Source organism: Pteropus vampyrus, unplaced genomic scaffold (genome assembly GCF_000151845.1).
Source record: "Pteropus vampyrus isolate Shadow unplaced genomic scaffold, Pvam_2.0 Scaffold1, whole genome shotgun sequence".
Taxonomy (NCBI): Eukaryota; Metazoa; Chordata; class Mammalia; order Chiroptera; family Pteropodidae; genus Pteropus; species Pteropus vampyrus.
The window spans coordinates 6,070,622-6,080,536 of record NW_011888782.1 but is presented as its reverse complement, the minus strand read 5'-3'; positions in this window follow the sequence as shown (position 1 = coordinate 6,080,536).

Sequence of the window (9,915 nt, the reverse complement as noted above, 5' to 3'; positions counted from 1 at the left end):
GAATCATACAACATATAGACTTCTATACCTGGCTTCTTTCATTTAAGAAAACATGTTTAAAATTCATTTATGTTATTGTATGAATTGGTAGTTTGTTTCTTTTTATTGCTAAGTAATATTTCATTTTATGGATATACTAACAGACTATTTATCCATTCTCCTGTTGAAGGATAACTGGGCTGTTTTCAGCTTTTAGCAATGCTATATAAAGCTTTTTTAAACATTCACACAAATGTTTTTGCGTGATTGTAAGTTTTCAGTTCAGTTGATTAAATACCTAAAAGTAGGATTGATAAGTCACATGACAAGTACATGTTTAATTTCCTAAAAACTTCCAAATTGTTCTCCAAAATGGCTACACCATTTTGCATTCCACTAGAACTAGAGTTCCAGTTGCTTTGCTTCATCAGCAGCATTTGGAATTGTTGGTTTTGTTTTGTTTTAGCTATTCTAACATAATGGTATCCCATTGTGATATTAATTTGCATTTCCCTAAAAACTAATGATGTCGAATCATATGTTTATCATCATATGTTTATTTGCCCTCTATGTATTCTCTTTGGTAAAGTGCCAGTTCAGATATTTCACCATTTTTAAGTAGGCTGTTTCTTTTTATATCATTGAGTTTTAAGTTTTCTTTATATAGTTAGGATACAAGTGTCCTATATGATATGTATTTTGCAAATATTTTATTCCACTCTATGGCCTTTCTTATCTTTCTCTTAAAAATATCTTTCACAGAGTAAGTTACAATTTTGATAAAGCTCAGTTTATCCATTTTTTTCTTCTTTAGATTGTGCTTTTGATTTCATAACCAAAAATCTTTTTGCCAAACCCAAGGTCATATTAATTTTCTTCTAGAAGTTTTATAGTTTTTTATCTTTCATTTAAATCAGTGATCCATTTTGAGCTATTTTTGTATATTTGAGGTACTTGACAAGCTTTTTTTTTTTTAATGTATATCAAGTTTTTCCTCACTCTTTAATGAAAAATTCATCTTCTTTTCATTAAGTTGCCTTTGGATTTTTGTCCAAAAAGATGTTGTCTATATTTATGAGAGTTTATCTCTGAGTTTCATATACTTTCCTGACCTATATGTTTGTCTTTTGCCAATAGCATACTGTCTGTGTCATACCTGAGTGTGGGTTTGGTGATTGCTCTGTCCTTTCTGAGTGTGTTTTATTTAGCTTTGCACATGTCTCATAATTTTTGTTGAAAGCTGCTCATCCAGCATTAAACAGTAAAAGCTGAGGTAAATATTTTTTATGCGTGGAAATGAGCACACTGTTGCTTCTGCTAGGCCTTTGGTATCAGAGGCTTGTGTGACCTGCTCAGGAGTCGGCTGAGTACAAGGTTTGTTACTGCTCTGATGACTCTCATTGTACCTCAGGCTTCAAATGCTGTGAATAATACCTTCTCTTCAGGCTGGCTCACTAGAAGTTATTTTCTCAAGGTCCACTTCCCTCTTGGCTTTGAGTCTTCCTTTTGTGCTGTACTCTAATAAGAATCTGTCTCTTGCAGCTCTCTCTGGTTTATTTCACTGTTATTATTACTTGACATGTGTTAGTTTGGTGTCGAGGGGTGGAGGAAAGAAAGCATTTTCTGATTCTCTTATTAACCTGCGTCCCTGGGACTGGTAGTGTTGTATGCTGGGCCTCGAGTCCATGGCATTCCTGTGGCATGCATGCTCCTCCCCAGAGCTAGAGGGATTTTTTCTGTTCTCTTTCCTCAGTTGCAATGACTTTCCCCTACTTGTTCTACTACTAAGACACCATTTGTTACTTTACCACAGAATAAGACTTTTGCTCTTTAGAGCGGTGATTCTGGGAGAAGTTCTTGCCATGCTATTCCCCTCTCACTGACAGCATCATGAAGAAAGCTATGAAAAATAGAGCGGTGAGAACAATGGGAAATGTTCAGCATAACTTCAGTGACAAGATCAAGTTTACATTCTAGAAACACGCAGAGACTGGTTTGGAGCAGGGCAGCATGTGAGAAGACCAATTACAAAGCTCTCGAAAGAGTACACGATAGCTGGGGAAAAGAAAAATCAATCATCTTAAGAATTTGCCTCAGAATTCCACTTGAGGAGGCAACCATTTCTAGTTGGGAAAAGCCTTTGATGAGTCATTTAGGTTGAAAAGATAGGCCCGCAGAAAAGGAGAGGTTAAAAGGGCAGGAGAATTTCTCAATGAAATAAAATAAAATAAAATTTGAGCTTCTTTTGCTGAGATTGATGAGAACGGGAAAGAGGGGCAGATACAATCAGCAGAGTGATTACAGAGTAACTTGTAGAGAGGTGTGATCAGTGAAACACTGGGGGTTTGGGGGAAAGATTATCCAAATTACACTTATGGATAAAAATGTTTAACATGCTAATATAAAGGGATTGCATTTTCTGTGATGTAAATGCCCTCTATTGCTCTGAAACTTTAATAAAGTCAGCCGCACACAACGAAAGGCATCTTTTAAGGAAATGTGATTTGGATGGGGCACAAGGAATCTTGGAACAAAGGAGAGAGCCCAAGTCCAACGTCTATATTGATTAAGTGCACAACAGCAGTAGTACAAGAAGGAAGGCCAGAGTAGTCAGTAAAATTAACAGATTCAGAAATTTAAGAATTCTACACCCGACACATGCATGACAATTAAAGCTCCCAAAGAAGGGGACTGGACTTTTTCACAAGTCAAAGATTTGGATATTTGAGATTGGGTGATTTCAGCTAACCCTTCAGTTCATAGTCAGTTTATTCCTGTAGCCAGGAATAAGTGAGTGTTCAGGAATGGAGTATATAACTGGGGCATCAGTTGTGTATGTACATTATCTAATTATAAATAATCTTTAAAATATAGATTTATTTTTAAATCTATATATAAATTTTGCATTTTAACCCTTTGTCAGATGTATCATTGATAAATATTTTCTCTCATTCAGTAGCTATCTTTTTGTTTTGTTGATGGTTTCCTTTGCTATGCAAAAACTTTTTAGTTTGATGTAGTACCATTTGTTTATTTTTCTTCTGTTTTCCTTGCCTGAGGAGATGTATCAGATAAAAAATATTACTAAGCAATGTCAAAGAGTTTACTGCTTATGTTTTCTTCTAGGAGTTTTATGGTTTGGGGTCTTAAATTTAAGACTTTAATCCATTTTGAGTTTATTCTTCAAAATGGTATAAGAATGCAATTTCTTTCTTTCTTTCTTTCTTTCTTTCTTTCTTTCTTTCTTTCTTTCTTTCTTTCTTTCTTTCTTTCTTTCTTTCTTTTCTTTCTTTCTTTCTTTACACATATCTGTCCAATTTTCCCAATACCATTTATTGAAGAGACTTCTCAAAGTGGACATATAGATGACCAATAGACATGTGACAAGATACTCAATGTCACTAATTATCAAAGAAATGCAAATTAAAACTACAGTGAGATATCACCTCACACCTGTCAGAATGTCTATTATCAATAAATCAAAAAAAAAAAAAAAACAAGTATTGATGAGGATATAGAGAAAAGAGAACTTCATACACTGTTGGTGGGATTGCAAATTCGTACAGCCACTATGTAAAATAGTATGAAGGTTCCTCAAAAAAGGAAAAATAGAACTACCTCATGACTCAGTTATTGCACTTCTGGGTATAAATCCCCAAAAAAACCAAAAAACCATTATTTGAAAAGATTTATGCACCCCTATACTCACTGCAGCACTATTTACAATAGCCAAGATATGGAAGCAACCTAAGTGCCCATTGAAAGAGAATTGGATAAAGACGTTATGGGAAAACATATAAGGGAATATTACTCAGCTATAAAAAATGAATTCTTACCATTTACAGTGACATGGATGTACCTAGAGTATGTTATGCTAAGTGAAATAAGTCAGAGAAAGACAAATACCATGTGATTTCACTTATATGTGTAATCTAAGGAAAAAAATAAATAAACAAAAGAAAAACAGACTCAGATACAGAGAACAAACTGGTGGTTGCTAGATGGAAGTGGGGTTGGGGGCTAGGTGAAAAAATATACGTATATATACACTTTAATAAAGGCACAGCAAACAGTGTGTCAGAATAAGATGCTGTGGCCTCTAACTTATACCATCATAAAAAGCAACAGAGTTAGGTTAATTTATCCAAACTGCTTGGATTTATTTAAGAATGTCATTACATATCTGTAAAAGAGAAAATACAGTTGAAGTTACTGTCAAAGAAGATTATATATAATTTATGAATTATTGTATTTAAAATGGAATTAGTTACGCCAGAAAGTAATTGGGCATTTTCATGATGATCTGGATGAAAACAGAGATGGGAAATGAAAAGCCTCTGCTCTAGGTGGACTGTGATTATGGCGATGCGTTGAACCACTGCTCCAAATATGAGTTCTACCAAGACACTTAAGTTTCACTGCACATAACATATCGCAGGCAAAAGGCAAATTGGACATAAAATGCCAATTATTTTACACCTGAGACACAAAAGCAAGACATATTACAAACAAGTATATTTTGGGAGATTCTTTCAAAACAGTAAATCACTAACTTTGGCTCATAGTCTGTTGTATGAACTTCAGTACCAAACAAGAGGCAGTTGGAGTTACTGTCAACAACAGAAGCACTACATAAGAAAGTCAAAATTTTTAAAGAAAACCTCCTGTACATTTATATTGTAGGAATACGTCTTATAAACAAGGGAGAAAATGTCACTAAAAACTCAAGGTATTATTTTTGGAAATATTCACGTTCACATTCTCTTGTTTTTTGTGTTTTGTCTTGTTTTTTTGTTTTGGGGGTCTTTTTTTTTTTTTGTCTCCAAAATATCTCATGCCCTTTACTGAAACTAACAGAGAAATTATACTTCTGAATCATACTCCTTGAATATGGTCCATAACAGGGATACAATACCATTATCAATCCAAGTACATTTGGGAATGAGGTTTTGAAAAATTAATTTTGATAGATTTAATATCCTTTAGTGTCAGTCTGGATATGGTTTCCCTAGAAGCAGATACAGACATAAGGATTTCAATGCAAGAATGTATGGGAAATGATTGCAGAAAACTCTGGTAAGGGAAGTAAGACAAAGAGGAGAAAAAGCAAGTAAAGTGTGTGTTTATTAAGTAAATGATCATTGTGGACAACTGAGACTCAGTGCTCCTGGAGCACTGTGGGAGATAGTGTGGAACAGACTTCAGAGTTTTCCCAGATGAGGGGCCCTGGAGGTCAGATACTTATCTGCTACTTCTGATGTGCCTGTTAAGTGCTGCTTCTAGGGACATTAACTTTTCAATTTATCCTTCCAGGGATCAGAAGAAGAGCTTTTGGAGAGCAGGAAGTGCTTGTACAAGCAGCTTTGGGAGCTTGTAAAGGTGAATACTGAGAAGATATATGCAGGGCACCCATAGTGGCACTCAAGCATTTCTCACAAATAAACAAATAGCAGAACTGTAGAATGAAAAGAATGTTCAAACAGTAAGGGATCAAGTCTTTCCTGTGGGTGGTTTTGATACCGTCTACCTGTTACAGACCTCTGTGCTTTTTCAATAAACACCTAAAATTCTTTAAGGAATGAAGAAAAAGGAGAATTATAAATGTGTTGGTGTTCCCTGCTAAGCCTATGTAAAATGCATGCAGTTATGTCTTAGCAAATGAGGGAAAGAGAGTTTAGAAAATAGTGACTTCTGATACAAAGGGCAGCAGAAATGAGAAGCAGCAAAAACAGAGTCGATCGTATGGTGTCTACTCCCCACCCTGACCCTAAGGATTTATGCCAGGGCTTGAGTCTCACAGGAAGAAATCAGAGAACTCTGGAAGATAAGAAAGATAAGAGGTCCTATTTGATGGTTATGGCAGAAACTATGCCACCATGAGAAGGAGAGCCTTCTTGGTTTTTCTGGCAAAAGCATCATGTGGTCCCTAAGCTGAGGACTACTGAGACTCCAATGCCATTTTTAGTACTAGAAGGAGAACTTGCAAATCTGAGAAATGGGAGGTAGCCTCCTCAGCACAGGCATCAGTGATTTTAGTAGGAACAGGAGTACCAGTCTCTGTGGCCAGTGAGACACTCCTTCCAAATGGCTTCGTAGGTAACATATCACCAAAGCAGGTGGAGTTTGACATGTGGGAGAAATGTCTATGGACATCTGAGTTATTGTCAAGAACTCTTGGAAATAACTAGAAAAACCTTGGAATGAGGGCAAGGGTTACATTGGAGTTGGGTAGAGAAATGGGCAGGGCATCAGCAATGAAGTGAAGAATGAGACAAGGCTCAGATATTGATTGAGAAATGTGGTGGTGAGACTCCAGGATGGATTAGGCTTGGAGAGAAGTTCACAGATAAGAGAACCAGGATATGAATGAGGGACCCAGTGGGATTCTGGAATAGACAAAGAGCAAGGATTCATTTCTTCAGCAAATATCGATGGAGCATTTAATGTGTGTCCATCATGATTTCACACACTGGATATATGTCACACAACCAGGTAGAAATTCCTACTCTCATGGGGCTTACAGTTTAATGCAGCGATTATGTTATGCGTGCATGATACTAGACATTTTTTCTACTTTTTAAAAATATCTTGTTATTGTCAAATAATACTTATCTCTTAAATTCAAATTTATTCTCTTAGGAATGGGAAATGTGGATCTTGCATGTAGAAATGTCATCAGGATGAAAACACTTGTGTCAACAATGTCTCAATTAGTCTAAGCTATTTTTGATAATTCCATTTTTCTTGCAAATGATTGGCTAAGGCAATGACATGTGATACATCCCTGGCCAATGAGACTTAAGGGGAAGTCTGTTAAGAAATTTTTGGAAAAAAATTCGTTTTCATCCTTACAAAAAAGAAATACTTAAGGAGAAATTTCCTTTTTGCTGTCTCTCTACATAGTTGATGAGGACATGACATCTAGAACCACAGAGACCATCTTGTTTCCATAAAGACACGAACTGAGAAAAAATGCCAACAAACTAAAGATGAGAGAATGAACAGATAGAAAGAACCTCAGTCATTAGCATTATCTCTGGGCTATTGCTTTAATAAATCCTGGAATTATCTACTTCTGATGCTCCTGCCGTGTGATCATATAAATTATTTTCATTGTTTAATCCACTTTTTAATAGCATATTCAGTTACTTGCAGCCCAAATCATGCTATCTGATGGACTCAGTGCATTTCCCAAAGAATCAATCAAGAACACCTTTTGAATATTGATATCAAATGATCACTGAAAACAAAAGTGTTATTTCTTGACCTAAAGTAAATCTGTTTATTTCATTGCATAGACTAATTTTAGTTGCTTTGTTCTCATTCTTCTTGAAATAGAAGCCTTATATTTTTCTCTGTACAGTTAAAAAAAATACATATTAGATATACTAAATATACCAATTGATATATTTTTGATAACGCAGAAGAATAAAAGTAATTCAAGCCCAAATATTATAGTAAAGTTATCAGAATTCCTTATGGAGAGTTTGCCCTTTGTAGTAATTTGTTTACATCTAGGATACTTCGTCCTTCATCATACACTTTTAAGGTACAGAGAAGACCCTTTACGTGGATTTGCTATGCCTCTTCTTCAATACTCTTTCCTCTCGATGGCTGCCCTGCTCGCCACTTACTTCACGGAAGAAATTATCTCCCAAAGTCACTTAATGTAGGAAGCATCATGAGACGATAAGAAAAATTCCAATTATAGTCTGATCTAACTTCTCTTACAATGTCTTCATATTCCCATAAACCAAAGTGAGTAAACCCTTAACCCCACCTTTGTAAAGTTGTACTAAAAAAGGAAGAAAGAAAGAAGGAGAAAGAACCAGTTTCTTTCACTGTCAGATTTTCCTGGTACTTTGTGAAGATCTCTCAAGACTTTTCCAATATTAAACTATGTCAGGAGAAATCTCAAAATATATCATATGATCTGAATTGTGGATGACAAATAGCCTGGGTTTCCCATCATCCCAATGTTGTCAATTTGGCCTTCCTCTTCACTGACTGAGGACAGACAGTGGGACTCCAGACTCAGGCCTGCATTAAGTATCACATCCAGTAAATGAATTTATTTCTTTTACCAATATCATTGCATCAGGGAGAGTTGGGGGGAACACTGGCTTGGAATAACATTCCTGGTAGCTGCTGATAGTTCTATTTCCTTCCTGTAGTCCCAATAAAGATGAAAGAAAAAAATGAAGACAGAGTGCAATTTCATCTCAGTTTTATAATTCCCCTCCACATTTCACACAAATTCACGCATGATAAAAATCCAACACTTGCTCAAAAGAGGGGACAATGTGCAGCCAATGACTTCTCCACCTCCACTTGCACACCTTTCTCAAAACCACAAAGTTCACGGGTGATGCAAGGGAGGTGTCTCTGATACTGGGTGCTATACACACACCCCCACCCCAACCCCTGCCTGCCATTCAATTTATCCCCTTCTTGAAATCTTCCTTCCTCAGATGTGTCAATCACACCTCTTCACCTTCTTCCTCCAAGAGCTTTGTTAACTTTCTTGGTTTGTTTTCTCCTGCTTAAATGATCCCAAACCTGCTACTGCGTAGTACCTCACAGAAGAACAGATGCAGCTGAATGTACCTGGGGACAGCTGCTGTCTGGACTCCGGGGCCCCATCAATTATCACCCCCGTACTCTCACCCTTCCCTCCGTCACGTTGCCACCTGTGCTTCATGTGTTCCTGAGATTCCTTGGGAAAAAATGTGATGAGTGGCATACGGAGGTCTCTCTCATTCCCACATAGTGTATAGTCCTCTGTTCCATCCCTCTTTTCCAACATGCTAATTGTAAATGCAGATACAAAGAACTGCCTCCAGAAAGCAAAAACTTCAAGCTCAACTCAGGCAAAAGTGTAGTGGCTGCCGGAACTCAAACACTATTTGATTCTAGTCTGAGGCAAGGCTTTGAAATTACTGCAGGCTCACAATTCCCCTTGTCTTTAAGGGCAAGATTAGGCCCATGCAGGAGGCAACCACTATGAGTCTGAGGGTGGCCCGGCAGTGTGAGGTTTTCAATATATTACAATTATTAAAACACCTGCGCTAAATAACATGATCCAATATGAAGTGTTCCTGAATCTCTGAAATTACTAGGCTGGCTGGCTCATTGATTACATTTCAGTCGGCACTAGAAAATGGAGGTAAAGCCAGATTCAAAACCTCTTGAAGTCCTTTCTCATTTGCATCGCAAGGCATGGTACACCTGTTTTGAAACTTCTTGTCTCTTATTCTCTTGCAATCCTAGTGAAAACCAAGCCAGATTTAAATGGCACTAGAAAGGCCACCATAAGCAGCCTGAAGAAGCCAGCTCAGGGATGAAAAGGTGCTGTTTATTTGGATTAAGAGTGGAGTGGAAGGAATCTCCTACTGATGTTAGATGGTTTGGTAAAAAATAATTCAGGGAAGAACCATGCAGGAATGACAGAAATGCAGTTTTAAGTGAATAAATTCATTCCTGCTTCTCAAGATGTACTGAGTGACCATGTCATATGCTTAGTCTATTTTAAAGCAGCTGGTCATTTAAATCAAAAATCGCACAGATGGATGAAAGTTCTCAGAGGATTAAGAAATGTCTTTAAAATATCCATGGCCACATGGTCTCTGTGGCCATCGGCAAGGCTAGGACTTCAGTCTCTTTGCCCCCAAGCCAAAAGACTCCTACCATTCCAGTAGATTTCTGGCTCTAGCGGTGCTTTTGCCTCCTTCAAATGCAATTTCTTCTTTGACCAGCATTTATTTCCTAAACAGTATGGTTCACTTCAGGTATGGGCAAGTGTTACAGGAACTGATGAAAGAAAGCCATATACAGATTCTAAGGAAATTCAATTCTTTTCTAATCTCTGAAATACAACAGGAAAAGGCCCTGGGTCTTTTTCATTCCAAGGTTCTGCTGGGACTCTGGTATGGTTCT